Here is a 24,875-nt window from a genome sequence, read left to right as displayed (position 1 = left end):
CCTTATGGCTTAAATCCAGCTAGCAAGTAGCAATGAAGGACTTTCTGTTCACTAAGTCATTTTTATCTTTTGATTTTACATTTTACTCAATTAAAACTTAATGTATAAAATATCAATCATCAAAAAGATTATCAAAGTCAGGTTAAATTAAAAACATATTTTCTCACGATGAAAAATTGGCATAGACATGTTTGCAAAAAGGGGTCATTTCCCACTTGCACCACTTCAGCCATACATTTGTGTCTGTGCTATAAAACACTCACTGCTCTTGCTCAAGAGATTCCGAATCTGAAATATTCTCTCCCCAAATAATAATATGACTAAGACATCTCATTAGCATGCAGTGCAGGGAAGAAGTCTTTAATGAAGGTATCAGAAGAATCTTATTGTCTGGGGATTAACACTTTCTTTTTCTTAAAAGCCATTATTCAACATTGACTAATGAACGTATTGTATTTATTTGTGTTATTTTTGGTATTCTCTTCATGTTAATTGGCTGTTCTCATATTTCTGCTTTTTATTTATTTATTAATGTCTGTTTTCTTTCTTTCTGTTTTTTTCAAAATAGGGCGTTGCAATTACTTCAGCGTTTGCCGTGGAATTGGAGGTTACAAACATTTGTTTATTTCAGCCCAACTTTAAAGTTGAGACTGACAGATGCATAGCTGGTTTAGTTATTACTTATTTTGCATTTTTATGCCCTTAAAAAACACTGTGTTAAACAGATGTATATTTAGACATATCAGAAAGCGTAAGGTATAGATACATGTAAATAATGGTTTGCATGTACATATTGCATGTAATATGTTTTGGGGGAACTCACATACATTTGTAGCACTTTTACCCTGATTTACAGTAAATAATTAAAGGTAGAGACAGAATCAGGTTTCACTGAAATTAATTTAAAAGATTACTACACACATAAGTGGTGCACCAGCTACCTAGAATTACTCACTTTCCTCTTGTTGATTAATGTCTTGTTGATCCATGGCCGCGTAAAATGCTGCTCTGTGATTGGTTGCGTTGGTCTTATAAAAATTGGAACCATCAGTTTAACAGCAAAACTATTACAAATATGCTGCCCTGCAAAAAGGATAAAACAAGAGGAACAACAGAAACCGCAAGAATTTTTTAGATCATCTTCCATGTTTCGATTTGTACATGAACCAAGTTAATTGTTCAACTGGCCAAAAAGAAGCTCTCTGCAACAACTAAAAGTTTGAATATCTGTATTAATTAACCCAAAAGTTTTGTGTAAGTTTTAAAAATCAAAGACTCAGTTTGTCTTGTTTTTATTTTATTTTATTTTTTTTTAATCAATTTTAGAAACAGGAGGTAGAGGCAAGATGCTAACTCTGCCCTGGCAAAATATGTCCGGTTTAAATTTCCCTAACAGAGACCTCCGCTGTTCAAACTAAAGGTGTGAGATTGTATGTTGGATAGTTTTACATGTATGACAAGATTTTCAGTCCTTTCACCGAGTGAAGAGAACGTGTCTAGAACACTGGCAGAGAAATCGAGCGAGGCACGGTGCCACATGGCCAAAGACTGTGAGACCACTGTTGGCAGCCTCAGAGGGGATGGCTGTCTTCCAATCTTCAACTAGGGCTGAGTGGATGAATAGATCTTAGAGCAGTTTGAATTAGAAAATGTAAATTTAAAATGAGGAAATTGATATTTAAAACTGTCCTTAATTTTTAGACGTGGTGGTTTGATTTTATATTGCGTCATATAAAATCCAAATCGCATCACAGTTGTCCAAGGTTCAGTGATCCACTGCATATTTGAATTAATAAAATTTAAATGCAGGTGTTTCCTGGCAACGATCACTAACGATCACAATGACAGAGATGAAAAAAGAGTAAATGATACGTGCAGAAAATTAAATAAACAAAATATTATTTAGTTTTGTTTATTAAACAAAATAAATGCTAAATAATTTGTTAATTACTTAACAAAATTAAATATTTATTTAATTACTGCATGCCTGGAACACCACACAAGAGCTGCAGTTTTAGAAATTGCTGGGGGGGGTTTTAGCCATCGTAATTTGAACGCATGTCAAAGTTACTCAAATATTTACCTTTGCCTATTTTTCTAACTTCTTATACATCTGCTGTGTAGACAAAACCAGTTACTGACATATACTGCTTGATATATGGGACCTTGATCTGTGTTATTCAGTGGTCATAATTTTATGCCTGATTTGTGCATATATTTTTGTCTCTGTGTGACCATGAGAATCCTCGTTACAGGATTCTAAGCATGCAGCCAGAAATAGCCAAACAAGAAATGATCAAGTAATGTTATTCATAACAAAAAAAAATAATAAAAAAAAATAAAAAGCTGGGGGTGGATACGTGTTTAGGATGGTCATTCTCTTTTCCTTCCTAAATATTAAGGTTTTTTTGTTTGGGAAAGTCCCTGACTCTTTGTGACTAAGGAAGATTGAGTACACACTGATTTATTTTTGTCTGAGGTCAGACGTAAAAGACCTCAAAAACGTCCTGCTTTGTAAGAGAACTGGGGAAAAAAAGTTGTTGCTTCAACAGACTCTGGTGTGAATATCGACAAAGGCCAAACTGCTAACAAAAAGGCTAATATATGGGGATTAATATTGTTCTATTTGTGGGTAGCGTGTTTTGAATTGTATACGTATGTATGCGTTTGTGTGAGCAGCCAACCAAGCTCTAATGGCTTTGTGTGTGAGATAGAATTGACTGTACGGCTCTGACAGTGAAAAGAGGATAACAGGGAGATGAGGAGCACAGAGGAAAAAGAAACAGAGAGAGAGGGAAAGAAGGAGAGGCACTCAGACACTCATTAGGCTCCAGACGCTATCTGGAGTGTGTCAATAGAGTCATGTTAGTGGGGTGTTAAAGCATTGACCAAGATACAGTGAGAGAGGTGGGGAAAGACGAAGAGAGAGAGAGAGGGGCAGAACGGAGAAGGATAAAGCAAGTGCTCCCCCACCATCGCAGCACCTGTCACACCTTGAGATAATCATCCATCATGTCTTGCCAGTGACTGGAGAGTGTGTGGTCCTTTTAATGGTTGCCATTGACACGATTCGTCTTCCCCGCCACCCACAGCCTGTCACCAAATTGCTACTGTTGCAGCGGGGATACATTTTATTGCACCTGTGCTAAGATGAGATGTGTGCATTTCTGGCTCTGAGAAAGGTTCGCCAAGGAAAGTGTGATTTCTGTGCGTTGATAGAAGGTAAGGAAAGTGGCAATTTCTATTGTCAAAACCCAGGAAACTTGGGCATTCCTCAACAGATCAACTCGGAGCGTGACAGAAAAGAAGAACCTGAAGTTTTAGTGACGCTGCGGAATGAAGCTGAAACATAAGCACTTGATTTGATAAGTGTATTCATTGGCCACTTTATTAGGTAAAGCTTACTACTACCATATTGCCCCACCCCCAATGTCTTCAGAACTGCCTTAAGTCCTCATGGCATGAATTCCACAAGATTTTAGTCCATATTGTGATGATTGCATTTCTTGCACATTTGTAGGCTAGCCATTCATGATGGAAATCTGCTGTTCCGTCACATCCAAAACCAGGGCTCTTGGATTGATATCCAAAAACATAAGGTTTTATCTCCAGTGGCCAGTATTGGCCACTGGAGATAGTTCTTGTCATGTTCAAGGAATCAGTTTGAGATGATTTAAGTTATATGACATGGTGCATTACCCTGCTGGAAGTTACCAATAGGAGATGGTTACAATGTGGTCAGAGAGTTGGGCACGGTTGGCAACAATAATAGTTTTAGCTGTCACACCTAAATGATGCTCACTTGGTACTTAGTCATCCAAAGTGTGGTAATAAAATATCCTCATTTTATTTCGTTACAGAGTTAGCGTCTAATATTGTTTATGCCAATTTTTTTGTCCTACCATCCAACTATTCCAGATGAAGTGAAGATTTATCAGAACAAGGAACATTTTTGAAAAGAATGATGGATGAACCTGTCTAAATCGTAGGCTCACTTTCCTGCTTTTACCAAACAGAAGTGTCTATTCAGAACCTTTATTTGTATACCCTCTATGTGTTGTGGTGTTATCCTTCTATCAACTCAAACTAGGCTTCCCATTTTCCTCTTATTTCTGATATCAACAAGGTATTTACATACACACAACAACCATTCAATGGATCTTTTTCAAACAATTATGCCTAAATCTGAAAAAGGGTTGTGCATGAAATTCAGATGAATTTCAGTAGATCAGCAATTTGTACAATACTCAGATCAGCCCATCTGACACCAGCAGTCGTATAATGTTCAGTCACTTAACTCCACTCTATTCCCCACTCTGGCTCATTTTGGACTTCAGTAAGTAATCAAAATGCCTTGACTTGATTCCATATCATTGACAGATTTGGTTTTTGTTTTGGCAACCATCTGTGCAGGTGTCCCTAATAAAGGGCTTGGTGAATGTATTCCGCACTTTAACCAAGTTTTCATATGTTTTACAACAAAAGCGATCTTCTGAGCTAGAAGCTAGAAGTCTGAACAAAAGAGGTATACTATACATAGAAGTTGTAAATGTGGTAATCTGTGGTATGAATGTGGAGATATGTGCCTCACCAGGATCTTGCCAGGTCTGGCCCCAAGGAAATTGCGGTGAGGTGAGCTCAGACACTGGAAAAGGCGTTAATAGTGGATCTAACATGACTAGGTGTCCCATGGTGCAGCTAGGCACGCGAACGGAAGAGGCCTAGCTAATAGGAGAACTTCGGTGGGAGGGTGGCACACACCCAGGGCCTCTGGCGGCCCTTCAATAGAGGACCGCAGAGATGCCTGCCTGCTGTGGTTTCTGGGTTTTAGATGATTCTAGTTTCAGGTGACATGCCTCATGCTCTATTAGCAGACTCTTCCGACCACAGTTTTCTTTGGCAGCCGCACAGGTCGAGACTACAGCAGCTCTGAGCAGAACCAGTTTTCCACACGGCATCTTTCTGCTCTTCAATCATTTGCACACACACACGCACGCACATAAATAAACATATGCAGACACACATTTGCATGACCAAATCTATATATTTTTTATATATTTACACATTCAGACACATAGTCAAACATGATCATGTACAGATACTGACAGACAAGCCCTGCCGTTGGGCTCACCAGTAAATAGAGTCTGTTGATGTACATACTAGGAGCCCAGTGCACATGCACACTCATACACATCCATATATTTTGTCTGAAGCAATAGTGTAGACATGGTAGCAGTGAAGGATTGAGGCTCCAGTGGTGTTTGTTAAGTACAGCGCTGTGTCCAAACATCCTGCTCATTCCTATGAAGTGGTCGCACACTGGTCCTCTCTCTTTGCCAGTTTTCAGCACGTTGGCATACAGTCTGGGTGGCATGGGGCCTCAAGTCTGAGTCAAAGGTCTGTCTCCGTGGCTCATGCTAGTCTTCCTTTTTTCTCTGTTTACCTTCTGTGATCATCTTGCTGTCAGTCCTGAACTGAGAGCAGATGGCAGGAAATGTGTTCTCTTTCAGTGGATCCTGTGAGTTGATAACACAGCTATGTAACAAATGTGTCATCTTCCTCAATTTGAATGGAAATCTACTTCCCCTACTGTAAGAATGCTGACTTTTGTCTTTTGTCGATATGACAAGTGTATTGAGACCGTGTTTTTTATGCACAAAAGCATGCTTTGTGCTGTTGAAATTATAATTCCCGTAGTTAGAGTTCAGCAATAATTCCAAGAGATTTCCACTAGCGATATCTCAATCATCATCTCAGTTGGATATTGGCATCCTCTGAAAAACTGCATTGTCCTACGTCATTTAAACTGTGCTCAATCCAAAATTTGGAGATACTTTTACATGAATTTAGGTTTTAACAAAGGAAAATTATCAATTACTTAAATGACGAGGACTGAAATCTGTGCAGCATGTACTTCTTGCTGCATGGAGAATGTTTTAAGCTTTCACAGCCTGGTTTACACACTATATTAAAGCAGCCATGGAAATCTGTTGTTATTTTTAGTGACAGAAACAATAAAGAAGAAATATTTACTTACATCCTAAGTAAAATAAATAGAGAAGAGGCTAGCAAGCCAGATTTTTCACATACTGTATGTTTTTCACATACTGTTTTGTCAGTGAAGATTCATGGAGCTAGCAGTTGTAACAAACGGGGTACACATCTTACCTTGATCATTTAGGGTCCATTTCCACTGATCACCTCTGATCATTGTTACACCAGTAAACGCTCCTCCAGGCTCATACATACAGTTGACAGGCCAACATGGCCTCTGCACATTTTGACCATCTTTGTTATTCTTCCTTTAGCTTCATCCTCTGCTTTGATTGACAATATGCCTCTAATTTGAGCTTGGGTTGTTGATGATTGAGGTTGATTACCTTTAGAGCCTAGTCTACTGACTCAATATTACAAGTAAGGGCCGGGGTGCCCTGAAAAGTCCAGATGAACTCCATATGAGACAGACGGATGCATAGATTTAAGATGACGAAGATTTAAAATCAACTTTTTACTGTCCTATGAGCTTTTTACATGTTTCATATTTATGAATGACAACCTCGTCACTCGGTCATGAGCCCTTCCTTTTTCTTTATTACAATGATTGGAGCATCTTTAAACTGCACAAAACATGGGCAGATCCTCAACACTGCCTGTCCACCATCTCTGGACCACTGTATGTGACCTCACAGTACTGCTATGTGAGGTCATGTGAAAGCATACTATTGAATTTTCTGGGTATTATAGCACATTTACCATTTTATAGCACAATAAAGTAATTATGTTACCTTCAGTTGTTAAAAAATGTATATATATCAAACATGACTTAAAAGTTGACTTCATAATCTGACATTGTCCTAAGAATCTCCTACACTTCCCAACACTGTCTTTAGTGCATCATTGTAATGCTTTTCATTGTGCTGTGAGCAACTATTCTTTGAAGGGATGGAGTGAGAAGTAGTTCGTTTAATAAGCTCAGCAGACTCACAGTTCCACCAAGTGTTTGCTAAATTGCTGTTGCAACTAGTCTGGTGGAGCTGAGAGGGGAATGTGCTGCTCTAAGGAGGAGCTTTGTGGAAATAGGCGTCCCTTTGTGGGCCCAAACATTTAGGCACCCCTGAATTCCTCTCCTGGGAGATTTAAGGATTTCTCAAACATGTATGAATTAATCAAAACAACACTTCAGTTATGTTTTTGATGAGGGAATAACATAACATGATATAAATATAGTAAGAGTTGACTTAACCCCCTTTAAGTTTGAACTTTTTAAGTGCCATTCCACCACATGCATGAAAACGATTGCCAGCGTAGCTCTGGATGCATGTTTGGAGTCGTTCTTCTGAAAGGTGAACCTTTACCCGAGTCCTAATTCTTTTGTGGTTTCTAACAGGTTTCTTGGCAAGATTGCCCTGCATTTATCTCCATTAATCTTCCCATTAACTCGGATTGGCTTTCATATCCCTACTATAGAAAGGCATAACCACAGCAATGTACTTTTGGTTTTGCACCACAGCTAGTATTTTGCGTAAGAGAGAAAAGTTTCATTGAACTCTCATCAGACCAAAGAAATGTCTTTTACATGTGTCCATGATTTGGTTAGTAGTGAACATCAGCAACCTTTTATTGCTTTCTATTAACAATTGCTTTTCTACACGGAGGCCAGGCTTGTGGAGTTCACAACTTAGCTGTTCTCTTGACAGATTATCCCACCTTTATTTTGGATCACTGCTGGTCCTCCAGAGTTACATGGACGTGTTGACAGCTTCAGTGATTAAATGTCTCCTTGCCATTGGTATCGGTGGACTGAGCTGTGCTTTTTATGACATTCAAAATTTTGGAAATTGTTGTGTTTGTGTATAAAATGTGACAGTAATAAAACACAAAAGTTTCTGATTATAATATGACAGAAGTGAAAAGATTTAAGGGCTATAAATACGTCTGCAAGACACTTTTTTTGGTGCATTGTCCTGATTCTTTAGGCACTAAAAACCTCGACCAACTACACATATGCTGCCAGATCCTTTAACATTCCTTGAACACATGTGTTAAATGCATGGCAGTCCCTTTTAAAGCCATTTAAAATGGATTGTGGCATGCTGTAAATTAAAAAACATTCCTGTCTAAAGCTGAAAAGAGAGAGACACCGGGGTAGGTTTCTTGATTTAAAGAGAGATCATTTTGACAACGATGCGTGTGTTCCTGCGTCAGTGCTCTGATATGCAGCTGTTTATGTTGAGCTGTATATTTGCTGTATAATCCGCACGGAATCAGATTTTCAACAGAGGATATTTTCATCGAGGATGATCTGATTTTAATGAAAGCTTCTGTCACTCACAGGACAAACTTGCGTAATTTTTTCTATGTTATACACTGTGTCATGAGGGGGAAATGATAGGCAAACAAGCAATTTTCAGGTAAGACCAAGCACTAACATGAAGCAAACACACAGATGCACACAAACACACTTGTGAACCTGTGTTATTAAGGACTTTTGCTTAGTATTTCATTGACCCACTGTAGTATTGGAATTGTTTTAAGGTGGTACTATACATAACTCTGTAGTTTTACAACTTTGCTTTAGGTCATTCTTCAAACTATACCAAACAAAATCATAGACAAATATTTTTGTTTTTGGGTTTGTAGCTGTATGTACATTGTATCCAATCTCCAGAAAAGACTTAGAATTACAAAATCCTTGATGAGATGAAATAACGTATACCCCTCTTTGCTTTACGTGTTATATACATCTAAGCTGTACATCAATTATCAAGTAAAAAAGCATTAAAAATAAATGTATTGATTGTGCACCAAATACATATTCTGTGGTGCTTCAATCCTTTACCAAGTGAAAACAACTTAAATTCATTTGACTAGTTAAGCAAAAACAGCTTAACACAAAGCCTAGACAATTGACAAAATACAAACTTACATGTAGAATTGTGTTAAAGTGGACGTATTATGCTTTTAAATCCTCCCTTTTCAGATGTAAATCATTCACATCTGGTCAATACAAAGTAGAACTACAATGCTTTGGTCTGAATTTATTACTGAATGCTCTACAGACCCCTAGTTTACTCCTTTTCTGAGGCATGTTTTAGAGCAACGATTCTTTTTTATTCTTTTTAATGCGAACAAGACATTTCATGCCCCAACCTCCTCCAGGTCACGTAGAGCTCCACTCCACCTCATTTGGCCATTTTTGTAATTTAATAGCAATGATAAAATTATCTACCAGCAGAGAAACTTTTTATTCCAAAGTTCATTAAAGACGTCAACAAAGGAAGACTTGTCCATCCAAACTTACATATTGGAGCAAGAGTCTGACCCAGAGCAGGAAAATAAAGACAACGAACCTGCAGAACCATACCCTCAAATGAATGCATTGTAATGGTGTTATTAAGGATTTATGGTATTTACACCCTATCCATCCACACCATATACCTTCAACATGGAATGTAACTACTGTGTGGATGCTTGTTAGATACCTTTTAAAAGGTTAATACTACCACAACGTGACTGAAGTAAACAAACCCTTGATGTAATTAAGGAGTTAGCTAATGGGAACACCAAGAACATCACTGAATGCATTTCGATTATGTTTTCCCCATGACCAGTTTGATAAAGACATGAGCTTATTGAAGGCTGTAACTGTAACGAGTAAAACAAAATGTTTTATTTGGGTTACCGGTCTGGGATTTGAGTCATAGTAACACTTTTATTATATATATGAAAACTGAAAGGGAGCTGGTGTGTAAGCTCCCCCCATTGCTACTCCTCACCATGACCCTACAAGAGTAAGTAGGTATTATGACTATCTTCATACTTCATGAAAATACTTAACTACAATGAAAAGCTAACAGATGAGTACATGTTTTATTTAACGGAGGTATGAACGGTCGAAACGGTGCTTGACTTGTTTGGAACCCAAAGTTTCTAAATAGTGTACCTGCATTGCACATTAGTCCAAAATATGTAATTCACTCAACAAATCACTGACAAAATAACAAATTCTCCCAAAACTTGCTCACAAAAGGACTGTTATAGCTACAACCAAGCATGCTTCCTTTAAAAGAGGTTTGGCTCTGATATTCCAGGAGCAGCCCAACGAGCTGGCTCATGTGACCAACATTGACGATGGTATTTACATTCGGCTCATGGTGAGGTGTTTGCTAAGAGGGATAATTTGACAGTCAGATAAACAGACAGACAGACAGACGGATAAACAGAGTGTTGGCTCCGGACAGAGATCTCACTGTCAGTCTCACTGCCACACTGTTCCTCACTCATGCCCAACAGCCACGGGGCAATATTTGAGCAGACAGTCAGCAAGTCTTCCAAATATTGAACAACATGCTGTATCTGTTTTTTTTCCACGCGGGTTTTGGACCAGCTCTCTCTGTTTGCTTCTTGATCATAATACTGCCTGTGGGTAGCTTGAACAAGTCTCTCCTCGTCCCTTCTTTCTCCTTGTCCTTTTTCTGTCCAGCTTTCTGCCTGTTAGATAACAAAGAATGTAATTTGATAGGTATTAGTGACCTCCAGGTCATTTAAAGAAGAGAACACTTTAAACAGAAAATCACAAAGATCTATAGACTTAATGTGAACTAGAGTAAGAAAATAAAATGATAATACCAAAAAATCTCCAACATAATTTTAACTGTATTTTAATATAAAGGATCTTAAACTACGAAATTCAAATTGTTTGCTTTATATTTTTATTTAGTCATTATATATAGTTCTGAAATCCATATAGCTTTCACAATGTATGCATTTAATCTTTAATATGCTCCTATTTAGAAATAGTTTTTAAGAAACTTTAATTAATGGCCATATATAAAAAAGTTCACAGTTATCTTTTTTACAGTATTTCAAGTCTCTGTTTTGTGTGGGCGCATAGTTTAACAATATCAGATGGTGTCAGTATGTCGTCTTTGTGTCTTTGCAGTGTTTGTGGATGTGTGTATCCACTGTGTGTTTAAGTATTTGTGTGAGTGGATGCACATGTGTGTTCAGCGTTCCATGCCTGCTGCATCCAGTGACGTTGTCACACCTCTCCCGGTGTCCTGCTGAGTTTCCCGCGGCATCCTGAGGTCCTGGACGCTGTCTCAGTATCGCCGCTAAGGATGGTGGGCGTCTGGCACAGATAACACTCTGATAACTTACTGATGGACAGCCGGGAAACTTTTTTCCTTTCTGCTCTTTTTTCTTACCATCCCCCTCTTAACACCACACAAAACCATATAGCATACATTTGCTTTTTTTGTTTTTGTTTTGAATAAGCAAAAAGTTTTTTTCTAAGAGTACGCCAAAGGGAAAAAATACTGAAAGCAAACTGTATTTCCTTAGTTTTTCTTGTTTTTCTTTCAATTATCCGTCTTTCCTTTTCTCAATTATAACACAACTTATAATGCGAGCGTATATCTTGAAACATAATGGTTGAGTGGCTTTTTTTCTGCAAAAGTGTCATTGGCATTCTTTTATTCTCTCTTTGTGATGGCCTGTGGGGGAAAGGCTAATATGTTCTGTGTCAATTCGCAGCATGAAACTTTTAGATCTATATAAGGTTACTCATTGCAGAACTTATTTTCTAAGAGAAAAGAGAAATACATTATTTATGAACTAATTCCCAGGCCATTGCTAATTGTTTATTTTCTTCACAATTGCTTTGATGTAACCAGCTAGATACTTATAGAAGTCTGTCGAAAGATGATTTTTTTTCCATTAGACTCCCTTAATATATAATTATTGTGTGTCATTGCGCTAAAGTTAATTTTAGATCAGTGAGCTTTAGTAAATAAACTATAAACCTAAGTCCTGCACTAATATGTGCCATCATGCTTTCTTGTTTTTTTTTTTTTTTCCTAAAGCAACACTATTTAAAATCGTATTCATTGTATGGACATGTTAGTTCTTTGCAAATATTTTTTTTTCCTTTTTTTAATCCAATAAAGAAAATGATCTGTTATTGAGCTGAGTAATGTTCTCTTGCTGAATGTTTGTTGGTTGCTACTGTCTCCCACGCTGTGTCATCAGTAAGCACAGACTGGTTTCCAAAATGAAGGTATTCCCAGGGCTTAAAACTTAACACAGCACCACCTTTCACACCCTCCACATGATGCTGCACAGTACTGGTTAGGTAAAAGAAACCTGTTAGTGTTTTCCATTGCTGTTTTAGCTGATAAGTTGAAATTGCATAGTGTGGAAATGGTTGCTTCTCTGTTTTGGATCGAGTAGTAGTTTCAGATTTTTATTTGTCATGATTGAGCTAATAGTTTGACACTAGAAAACTGTGATATTTTCCACGTTAATAAACTGAGAAACCTAATATCTGTGGAAGCCCATTCCTTCCACTTGAAATGCAGGTTTTTTTTCTTAATCATTCAAAGCAAAAAATTTTTTAGCGTCATTTCATTCATCAGTAAATGTTATTAGAGGCAGAAAGTTGAAGTCTCATCTACACTGAGTGAACATCCAATTCGATGCCAATGAACTGTGTTTGCCAGGTTGTGGTATTTTCTTCATATGGTCAGCCCCATCCCAGGCAGCTTCACCTGTCTAGACTTTGTGTTCCCAGCTGGCAGGCTGTAGGGAAACGGCCTCCTCACTGAGTCTTTACACAGAGTCATGTCGTTCAAATACCAGGGTGCCCAGTGGCGGGATCTGTAGCTCTGTTCTGGATATCAGCTTTCATAGGATCAAAGCACTGGCAGCGATATCCTCCCCCTCATCAGCCAAACAGCACCGCATATACCCAAGGGATATGATCAGCGGATGGGAGTGAAAAGAGGGAGTGAACGAGAGAAAGCGAGACAGATAGACATAGAATGGGGTTTGAGGGTGGTGAAGAAGGCTGGAGGAGAGGAGGGAGGGCGTAAGGAAAAAGGGAGATGTGAGCTAGGTTAGGGGCCTGCGGGGCTCAGGAAGATGGGAGTGGGTGAGCGAGGGTAGGAGGATGGAAAAGACGGTTGTTATGGATGTTTGAAGACAGCGGGGGGAAGTGCCGCTGATGGGAGAGTGAAGCAAGGATTGAAGGTGGGGGGCAGGGTACGAGATATCTGCGTGTAAACAAGACAGCTACAGTCTCCTCATCATGTAGGGCCTGAGTTTCTAGATGGAACCCTAACAGCTGAGTTTCCCCCAGATTTGCAGCATCTGGGTAACACTCCTTAGCCCCCCATAACTCCGCTACCTTCACCACTCTTTTTTTGCCCATGAGTCTATTTACTCACCTGTTTGTTTGCCAAGAGCGACAGCGAACCACCCCTCCTCCACCAACAGTGCCAACCTAGACACCCTGTGCTCCAACTCCCCCAACATCCCCCACCCTTCTTTCTATCCTCTCTATCATCTTCCTTAGAGATATATGGAGCGAGGTGCAACACTTTCCTCTTCCTGCTCTCCTCCCTCTCTCCAGGCGTTTTTTGATTTCTCCTCTCACCTCCTCTTTCTCTCTCCCCCTTTCATATCCCAGAGTGCCTCTTTCTTCTGTTCGTCTCTTCCGATCGCAAGTTCTCCTCAAGGTATCAGTGTGTGGTACAGAGTTGTGGTGGAGTCTTTTCTTAAAAGTGCTAGCTCATTAAGGAGTGCGAGTGTTTGGATATGCGTAGTTTGTATTTTTAGTGTGTTTGTTTGTGTCGCTGCGCCGCGGCAGTGTTCGTCGTGTGTGTGCCTGTGCATGCGTGTGGTATGTGTGCGCGGTGGGTGTAAAGCAGACGTAGGAACAGTGCTGAGTCTGATTCTTTCTGTTCCACCGCGGCGTTTGGGAAGCAGAAAACTTTATTCCTGTACAACAATAACATCTGTTTACAGTGTTGAACATGCAGAGAGGCTGGCGAGGTGAAACAACAAGATGTTTAAAAAGTCTTTCTGCATAATGTAAGCATGTGGCGGTACAGTCGATGGTGTTATTCAAACTTTGTTGTAAACCCACTTTCTTATTATAGGTGAAGGCATTAGTGAAAGTGCAGACTGACGTGCATATATGATGTGATGATCTTAGCAGCAAACGAAACGAGATGGTCTAATTATGACTAAAAATAATAACCAAACCATATCATCAACACTCTAAAAAGTTTTATGTGAAAATAGATTACGCCAAAAAGCTGGTAAATTTTTATGATAAACTATAAAAGCATGAGGATGTTCTTAAGCAGCTGTATTTATAGGATTTATTTACACATCTAACACGTATCTAAAAAAATGTTTAAGTTAAAAAATTTGTTATAAACAGCATAATTTTACTCCAAAGTAATGGTTCTGCAAAACAACTCAGTTTTTGGCTCACTTTTAAGTAGAAAATAAAATAAATAGAAGATTTAAAAAGGCCAAATTCTAGGATTCCTCTTCCTTAATCAGTATCACAAGCAAAAACTCATTGGTCAACTCATAAAGTTGTTTGTTAGCACTTCAAGTATTGCCGGACTCTTCGCCTTAGATTTTTGACCCTCTTCATGCTCCTTAGGCATCAGTGAAGTTGTTCTAGAAACATTTCTGATTTCAGCATTTTATTTCCATTTACATTAACTAAATTGAAAAGTGAGAGGAGAAAATGTGATTAATATTTTTAGCTATGTTTTTGTGTCTTTCGGAAAAAGACAATAGGGAATTCAAAGTCGCTAAAAATGTTACATTTGGTCGAAAAACAGTAATTGCTCAGGGCAAATTTGGAAATTGTATGTTAAAACTTTGCACCCCACTTAAAATCCATGTGTTATTCAGCCCATTTTTTTGCTACATCGACTCCTGAAAACAGATTGTAGCACATACACATGGACAAACCTATGCTCTCAAGTAAACAAGCAAGCTTACCTGGTCCAACCGAGTTCCAGTTCCCTGTTCAGTTCCAGTATGATCATGTGCAATGATGGTGCATATGAGTCTATGTTTGTGTGATGCATAGTCTGGAGCATGAATATTTCAGCCTTAACCCAGTTCCCAGTGCTAGGGATGTCCTGTCTTTACCAAGTGAGACATGGTGTCATGTATTCCAGGTGGTTAACTGAGTCACAGTGTGCACTGCGACATTTCAAGCCTCCCCCACTTAATTCACATGCAATCAGGATTGCACTGAGTGTAAACCAACACATGTGCATGCCTGCCCAATGATGGCTATTCAATGTAGTTAAAAATAGCTTGCGAGTGTCTTCTTCATATAATAAATTATGGAGATTGCTCATTTCAGTAATACTGTACAGCAGATTTCGGAAAACCAAGAGTCATACTGGCTTTTATCATATTTTGATGTAACACAGCAATTTAATGTAGAATGACTTTTCCATCATGATATGTATGTGTTACATGACATGCATTAGTGTTTATGTACACATACAAACACACACACTACACAAACAAAGTAGAGCAGGATGCCTTAAGGTCAATCCTGTATGTGCCGAGTCTTCCTGGAAAGAGGAAGGCAGCGTAGCTGGCAGGCTTACTGCTTCAGATCGATAAAGGATTGCTTTTACTGCTGTTTGTGGATGCCTTCTCTCCACTGTGTTATTTTATTCTTCGCTGAGCTCTGTTCATTTGTTGTTCATTTGCTCTGCTGTGTTGGTTCAATAAATCTTATATCATCTTTGCTTTCCCCCCATTACAAACAGCCAGCTATCCTTTGCCAGGACCTCCACAGCCTGTCTGGTCCTCCTGAGCAGTTACTGCCTTCCCAGCATTATCCAGCAGGCCCATCTGTGAGTTGGAGGACGAGATCTGATTGAAGCACGGGATCTACAGTGCTAATCTAATGTACATATGAGCAAATATGCAGCAATGCTTTGAATGAGCATTAAGCCTCTTCAAAATGTGTGAATATAGATAATGAATAAATCAGTTCTCTTCAAAGAGCTTGGCCATGTGTTAGTTATGTTTCCTAGTACATTTTTGCTGTAAAATGTCTGCTGGACAATCTTTGAGAGAAAGTATACTATCTATTAATCTTTAGCTCTCACCACCTTTCCAACATTGGAGTGTAAAACAGTGAAAAAGATGTAAAATCTGAACTTTATTATTCAAAAAGAAGCTCTTGTTTTATTATAGCCTAGTTCTACAACATCTCACAAGTGAGCATGTGGTGTCTCCAACCACTGCAGATTTCAGACCCAAAACAGTCTCTATCCTCTATAATGTGAACACCAGTATCCCAAATATGATTTTGACGGGACGTATGTCATGCTTGGTTTGCAAAGGACCCAGGCACAGAGATCTTTGTTGAAGTGAATATTCATTAAAAAGGAAGAAAGAACAAATCTACTTATAGAGAAGACACGTGGTGGCCAGAGCATGTTACAGAGAAAAATCAAACATACAAGACTGAGGTGAGCAACAGAAGGATCCAACAAGGAATGACTGAAGGTAAGTAGCTTAAATACTGGGGAGCTTGACTACTGAACGAAAAACAGGTGGCTGATTAGAACAGGGTGCAGCTGGGAGGAGAGACAGATGGATTGAAGAGAGAGACCGAGAGAAAGAGAGAAAAATGGCAGGAGAGGAGCAAGGAAGTAAACAAATAATCAGAAATAAAAGTAAGGACTAACCAGAATTAATTGCACAATAAATAGAGGAGACTGATCTAGATCATTAGAAAACAACTAATAATTAAGACAGGGCACAAATAAAAAACATCAACATGCAAATACATGTTTTATAAAGAAACTTATCAGCTGGTAGCAGAATTAACGGTACCACATTAATACCTATTAGCAAAGGTTTGAACTGTGGAATCGTAAAATATTTGAGAACCCCTATCATTGTTGGATCACTTACATTCCTCACCTCTTTTGGAAATGTGATAATCAGTTTAATCACCTTTAATGCAGTAGGGTTACCATGTCCTACCTGCTCTGCAATAGCTAGCAATGATTGTGTGAGGAGATAGTGCAGCTTTCAGGACTAATCATGCAAGGAGCCATGTTGTAAGTCACCTGCTTCTAATAATGAAATTGTTCACAAGGTGAATTTTCAGTCTGAATCTTTTACTACTGGGGCCTTACAGAGCATCCCTCCATGTGCCCATCTCCAGCAGTCAATGGGGAAGAGGCTGGGTACACCCTGGACACGTCACTTGTCCGTCATTGGGCAACGCAGAGACACATGGGCCAGCCAGTCAGTCAGTTGCCAAATGGTTGTTGAGGTTTTCCTTCTGAGCTATCTTCATTCAAAGCTGAGTTATAGACCTTTGCTGTTACCACTATATTTATTATTACTGAGAAAAGTTGTGTTTGCTGAAAAAGCAGGCAGTCATCTCCTGCCAGGGACAATAATTATGGACAATAAGCAGCTTATACACAATAAGTAGAAGAAAACACTAATTCCAAACATTTTACATGTCATCTTTCCCACCACCTAGAGTCCAGTCGCACTCATCCCACAAAAAAGTAAATGAGAAAAGCAGAGAAACGTTTCTGTCCAGAAGACCTGTTCAGCAAAGTGTGCCAGGTTTGCCAGGGAAGCTGTCACTACTCTTACAGATCACAGCCCTGGTGCCACCAGACTTTGTTTGTGTTTTATTTCGTGCTTTCCTTGTCATGGCAACCTGCTCTGTTTTCTCTGCAGCTCACCATTCTTTTTTCGTTATGGTCTCCCTTTTCTCCACCTCATCACCTCTTTTTCACCGTGTAAAGTGATTCTCCTGGTGGATGTTGGTCATTCAGAGATTTGTGGACTGGCAGATAGATCGTGTGCCTGGTTTCTCCCTGAACCCGTGCTCACCCCCACAGACAGAAACCCAGCAGGCTGTTGCAGTTCAACATGGCAAAGGTCCAGGCACTTTTTATTGCAAAGAACTTACGTCTGGGTTTGCTAAGCCTACTGAAGGAAAGTGCTTTGCATTTTATCACAAGCAATAACGAAGCAGTGGTTGCTGGTTCATTTGTGCAAGCCATTTCTTGCAAAAATTTGGTGATATACCAACGAAAACAAAGCAAATGACATTTTTTGCCGTGTTCCACCACAGTTGTGATGTTTCTGCAAGCTTGCGTAAAAGCATGACAACCGTCTCCTTGACATCAATATAAAAAAAAAAATAGTGTAATCTTTTTTTATGATAGTTTAACATTCATGGACAACTACGTTTTCTATGCATATGTGTGTACCTGTTTAGGTGTGTATTGCAGGACAGGAGATCACCTTGACAATGGCCAGTCAGAGAGAGCCCTGGGCACTGAAATTGAGAAGGCAGGTTCATCTGCTTCCCAGAGGGTCGTTCTGTTCGGCAGAGCCATCCTCTGAGTCCCTTTAGACTCCCTCTCCTTCTGTCTTGCTTTCGTTCCTTTTCTGTTCCTCTCTCTGATTCTATCCAACTCAAGCATACACACACACTTATGCGCGATCACAGCCCTCCAGCTGGGAGGTCCCAGGAGGTGCTGAAGCTCACTGACTGATTAGGTCCCAGGTAAAGCCTTGCCCGGGAGCTTGCTACAGAGCCAAAGTCAATGATGACGCTCACAAGAACATGCGCGACCATTGTACACCTTTCTTATGCCTTCCCACCCCCCCCCCTTTTTTTTTTTAAACAGAATCTTCACACACACACTTACAGGCGCACCCCTATGTGTGCAGACACACCATCCTCCTCAGCCAGCTGCTCAGGCAGTCTGCCCACCTCTGGGATTTCATCATATTGCATATGATATAATGATATTATTCCTTCTATTTGCTGGCTAGTTAGTCACCTAGCCAAGTGGCTTACTTAGGAAATTAGGATACCATTATGGGTATATTTGTGGTTGTGAAATTGCTATACATTGGGACCGTAGATATGGAGTCTCACTTTGCTTTGGATATTTCTTTTTTTTTCTGTTGTGTCACTTTTAGACTGCTTTTATCTTATTTTCTTTGTCTCTTTCTCTTCTCGCTTCTAATCATTCTTTACGACAGACATGCCTTGAACAATAGGCTTCTTAGCGCGGCATGCTGGATTCATAAACCATGCACCACAGTGCTAATCAGGAAGTTACCGGACAATGGCAGTGGCCCCCGCCAATCCACAAGCAGTAAAATGATAGCAGCCTCTCTGAATCTATTCTCTCCTCTTTGCCATTTTATAGTCTGCTAGGCTGTTGGTAGTTTGAAAGCTCAGACCGGAACCTTACAATGCTATTTCAAGCTCTCTACTGAGAACCCGCTATTGTGGAGGTATAATTACAGGCCCATGCGCTGTGCTTAATTGTCAAACAATAGGGTATACACTTACACAAGGGTACACACATTACTTTCCTTTGAGGAACAGTTCATAAGACAAACAGGTCTCTTTGTGTTTAAAGTGTCTGTCTGTCTGTCTAGTTTCAAAAACACATGTCTAATGCAGTCTTTAATAATTATTGGATATTAAAAGTTAATCCCCACTGATATTTCAATATAATCCAAAATCAAATTTTTTAAACAGTTGTGTCAAAATCAGTCCAAACTCATACATTTTTCTCTTCCTAACCTGGCACACAATTTTAGTCTTTTCCCTCCTTTGCACTGCCTTACCTGAACAATCATGGCTGAGTATCAAAACTGTGAGCTGGTGCTGAAAGTTCGAAACTGCAAGGTGACATGACCAGAGTAGAGCCAGTGTCACCTTCTTTGGTCAAAAAAGACAAAAGCATTTTTAGGATATTACTCCAACGACAAGCACAAAGAGAAGAGTCCTTGCCTTGCTATAGGGTTTTGGCAAAAAAAACAAGTAACACTACAAAGCAGACAAAGCATTTTCCATTAACAGTATTTCTCAAACATTTACCTTGGTATAAAACCTACTAGCAACACACCAATTTATAAAATTGCAGACATCAGAGTGTTTGGAGGTTTTATTCAATTATTTTTTTATTTTCATAATTATACAGTAAGTTTTTTTGTCATTAATTACTAAAATTCTACAACAATTGATAGGGTAATATTATACTTGAAAAATAAAAGAGAAATCATACAGCTTTATGGTACAACTTTTAAAATTTCCCCCTTTTCCCCCATTACATCTTAAGACAAGATATTCAAGTTTCCTTTTCTATCAGTTGTGGGGTGTTAAAGCTTTTTTCATTTTCTCTTTTTCTGTTGTTACTTCTCTCTCTACTCCACTTCTTTTTCAGAAACTCTGGTGTTCCTCTGTGGTCATAGCCCCATGTCTGACACTGATGGGTTCTGTTGCTCCGTTCACTGCTGTCCTCCTACGACAGGCACCCAGCTCCCAACTCTTAATTGGTGGAAATGCTAGCAGCGTCTGGTTATGGTGAGCGTTTTTTTGTCCACAATGGTGGCTATCCAGTGGTCTGACAGCTGCTCACCCATAACGTCATCTCCTTGGTGACAGAGTGGGCTCTGGCGCTGTCCTGCAGTATCTGTCATTCAGCATTACTAGCCATCCTAACAGCGAAGACAGGAAATTGTATGCATCTGAGAAATGAACCATCCACTTTCAAAGAAAAAAAAATATATATATACATATATATATATATATATACAATTTTTAAAAATACAAGTTATATATATATATATATATATATATATATTATAAGCTTATTACAGCCACCAAGAAAAAACACAACAAAATATTTTTTCCAGCTCAGACAAACTCTAGCATTTGGGAAAAGGAGTAACAGAGAATAAAAGATTATTTCAACGGATCTATGGTGTGAGTATGACACCATGTATGTATGACTTTCTATTCTCTACCAAGTTTTTTATGTTGGGATTTCTGTGCTATAGTTTTAAGACATAAGCAACTTGCAGACACTGTCTTTGTTAGTATTAGTTTTTATTCAAACTGATGATGCAAACTCTTACTGTAAGTATGTACTGTTTTATATTCTTGCAATAGTTTCTGCAAAAATACATTTTATTTCTGGCAATCTGACAGGAATAGATCTTGAAGAATTAAAAGTGCTGGAAAGCTGCAAAGATGGGTAGAATAAAGCATTTGTGTACAATTTTATTGTTACACGAGTCAAACGTCTTGAGTACATTTTTCAAATACAAATACATTTTTCAAAACAGCAAACAAATAAAGCTAATTTTATTGTGATTGTGATTTTTCTGTGTGCTCTGTAACAAACTAACAATACAATAATAATGAAAGGGATATGGAACTTGTATGTATGTAAATGTGTGAGTTGTCTTCTTTACATTTCAAAGAAGACAAGAAAAATGTTTTCTTTTAACATTTTCCTTGTTAAAAATCTACTGTAAATAAATATTATGGATGTAGACTGATTTCTGTTTTCTTGGCCTGTGAAATACATTTATTTTCTATTCTCAGCAATTAAAACCAGGATTTGGGTCAAGCTCTTTGAAGACACCTTTTACTTTTTGCAAAGTTCAATAAGTAAAAAAACAACAAAAAATAAAACAGACGGGATTGATGTGGTCCTGATTACTATCAGATCAATAAGAAAGACTAAACAGTGGCTTTTATTAGTTTTGCCAAAAGTATGATGCTTTGTATCACACTCCTGACATTTACCAATTTAAAGAGATTTTAATTTATCAGTACACAAAGTCTCCATCCATATCAAGCATCTGTGCTGGTAGGTCAGTTTTGCATCATTCTTAAATCTTACATTTTTGAAGTAAGCAAAAAAAAAAAAGCCCGGAGTATTGCTTTGATTGTCAATGTATGTCTGAGGATGTTTTTAATCTCTTGCGTCAGTCATTTGGGGTGCATAAATGCTTGCTGTCACTAAGCACTGCCTTTTCTGCAAAGCTCCTTCTCGGAGCTGCCAGTCTCCAAGACGAGCCTCTGCCTCACAGAGCACCCCTTCCTGGCTACTCCACCACTCGTCTCCTGCAGACCAGCGGCATGCAGCAAAAAGTGGATACTTGGTGGAACAGCACATCTGCTGAACTCATCGTAGGAACGACTTGTTAGTGCAACGCGCCAGAGTACTTTGTAAATGGCTTAAAGGAGAAATATTCTTGTGATCATGGGCTGTAGATAGAGTGTCTGAAAGAGCAGGAGACAAAGGCCTAACTTCAAAATGTTAAATGGGAAAGTCAAACTTCTTTTTAGTCATGTTTGAGACACAAGTAGTTCTCTGCCTCTAGTAACTATCAGGAGATTTAAGCAAATTACCTTATTGCACATGTACTATGTTTAGTTAGTCTGTTTAATTTGTAATGTTAGCAGTGTAGTTGAAGGTACCCTTATGTTCAACAGTGCAGCCAAAACAATGGGGCTTTTTACTTAAGGCAGACATTCTTGTCTGCCTTAAGCAATACTTATTTCAGTTGTACTGAATGATTTTAACCTGTTTGAAGTTGCTATTAAGGTTTTTTACTCAGCTGGTGAGAAGGAGGAAGCAACAATGAACCAGGTGGTTTTAAAAATAACAAGTGGTTTATTCCAAGTTAAAGGGGAAATGCTCTGTTATGTCTGTTTTATTCACAAGCTGTGTAGTCATGTAAGGAAATAGTGATATTAAGAGTTGACTGTATAAAGAAAAAGCTCACATCACAGACTTGCCACCCACCTTTACAAGGCAATCAGCAATTAATTATGATAAAATGTCTTTCTAAAAGATAAACTTAGTCTTGCTTTTGAATATTATACATTTCACACAAATTAATTTGTCTGAAAGATTTATTAGAGGGATGCTTAGCAATTAAAACTGCTTGCTTTGATAGATCTTATTTTTTATATCTAATGTTTTTATCAAACATTTATTAATTAATTTATTAAACCAAATAAATATATTATTTTAAATCTGAGGAGAAAAATAGACAATTCAAAATTTACTTAAGATTCCTTTAACTTCATAAACATGGAGACAGTTTCTTTTACTGTATCAGAATATGCCTCATATATTAATAAAAAAAAAAAGAAGCAAAAGTAAAAATAAGAACATATCTTTTAAATTGAGTTTGTCAGAAGTTTGGCAAACATATACAAGCTGGAAAAACTTAATAAAATAAGATAAACATGCATCTTAGTTCCTGCAAGATGGCACACATCACTTCGTATTTGCTCCTGTTTCTGATCCACACATGAGAAAACACAGCGGTGGTCATACAGGAGAGGAGGCGGCCGAGGAGCAAACAGCGTGAGGCCACCATTTTCAATCTGTGGTGACCAGTGGCTCCTGCTTGTCCGTGGCCTCACAGCCTTGCCTTCCGCACCAGTGGTTGAATGCAGGTATTCACGAACTGGATTCCGGTGGCCACAGAACCATCTAACCCAAATGGACACGGCGACTCTTCTAGGTAAATAGCTACTTGTGCCAACAAACAAACAAGTCAGCTTCTTTTCATGAGTGTAGCTGTGTCTGTGAATGGTGCTCTTTGGCATTGTTTCCCCCGAGCAGATTTTACCCATCTAAAAATAAGCACGGGTGTGCTGTTTTTAACAGGCTTAATAGCTTATGTTTTGGAACTAAATATTACCACTCTGTAAGAAATAGTGAGGCCAAGCAGTCAGTATTTTCTTTAGAAAAAAGTAATTAATGGTGATCTGGGGGGAGGTTTACAAATCACGCATTCAAAGAAACATTATTCTGATTACACAAAGAAGTAAAAGCAACAAACATTTTAAATAGTAGAGAGTAATTTCCTATCCTTCATGACTGAATTGTGTAATTGTTCAACATTAGGAGACCCATTTCAGTAGTTGGTTTGCTGTGGAGGACACTTGGCATGTACACTTGGTCAAAACTGAGGCCAAACAATAGTCTATAAAACAGGCAAACAGCTCCTGAGAGAGCAAACCACATCATAGAAAGAATACTTTCTAAAGTCAGACAGCCCTACCTCCCTGAATGCTAAGGTTTAATGTTAGTTCTGCTAATGATGGTTTTTTTTAAGTAGTTTTGTTCCATTGAATTGGCTGTATGCATCCCCTGACATGTAAATCCCTTAAAGTACATCCATTTCCACATTTACAGAGATTCTTTGGTAAATATGTGCAAAATATCTTTAAACAAAGCATAAGAATTATATATTTTTTTAATTTAAAAAATTCTTTGTGGGGAATATACTGTATATGTATATTGTAAGCTGTAAGAGACGACAGTGGAAAGCTGATTTGTCTTGCACGAATTAATAATTATCATCAGTTTCTTCAGTAGTGTTTTTGGAAGCTACAACGTTATTCAGACCTAAAATTATTCTAAACAAACAGCTATAAACAGTGATCCATAGTGGTTTATACAATATCAGGGATTGGCATATCAGTTTGTCAGTACATTTTTTATTAATTTCATATAACCCTATTTCCAAATGGTTCGGTTTTTTTTCTGAAGCACAACTTTAAAAAAATGACCTACTCAAAAATCATATTTCAATAAACAACATTTAGGAAATTGTGTAATTTTTAAATAGTAATTCAAAGATCTTTCTAGAGCTGTGATCATTGTGGCAAATCATTTTTGTTTTTGATTTTTTAGGCCAAATCGCGACACAGAAGAGCAAATAAATATAAACATCTTTAAACTGTTCTTAATGTTAAGGACAACTGCACTTGAATAAGAGACAAAATCTGTTGATAAATTGGAATTTTTATGACTAACCTTTCCACATGATGCATTGCTTATGACATTTGCAGTGACGGGTGTATTTCTGCAGGAACCTTAGCATTGTTTAGCTTTGGTGAGCAGTGGTCGACAGGCTTTCCACATTTATCAAGCATAATTGCTGCTTAAAGTCTTAAATTATTTATTATTGTGAGATCTGACAGTGCTGCTCAGAAGCAAATTGGGATCATCTTCCATGACCACCAAGGATTTGCAGATTGGAAGCAGAACTAAGTTTATTTCCTCAGCTCTGCTTTTATCCCTGCAAACGAAGCGTTTAAAAGGATCACCCGCGACAGATAACCACGTTACTGTACAGACGAATAACGCTGCTGCTCTTAAGATCCCGATTTTGTCTGTGACTTTTTTTTTTCTCTCCCTCTCTCTCTTGCCTTCACCCTA

At 38.4% G+C, this 24,875-nt stretch overlaps 1 long non-coding RNA gene across 1 annotated transcript in view; it reads left to right on the top strand.

Moving 5' to 3' along the window:
• LOC114154158 (uncharacterized) overlaps positions 1–15,834 on the top strand; it is a 63,051-nt gene extending 47,217 nt beyond the window's left edge. The window contains exon 3 of the long non-coding RNA XR_003597506.1: positions 15,597–15,834. This is a non-coding gene — a long non-coding RNA (uncharacterized LOC114154158). The remainder of the gene's footprint in view (positions 1–15,596) is intronic.
• Positions 15,835–24,875: the final 9,041 nt, after the last annotated feature.

Source organism: Xiphophorus couchianus, chromosome 12 (assembly GCF_001444195.1).
Source record: "Xiphophorus couchianus chromosome 12, X_couchianus-1.0, whole genome shotgun sequence".
NCBI lineage: Eukaryota > Metazoa > Chordata > Actinopteri > Cyprinodontiformes > Poeciliidae > Xiphophorus > Xiphophorus couchianus.
Note: the sequence above shows the minus strand (reverse complement) of the source record. Positions and strands in the feature narration are given on the sequence as shown.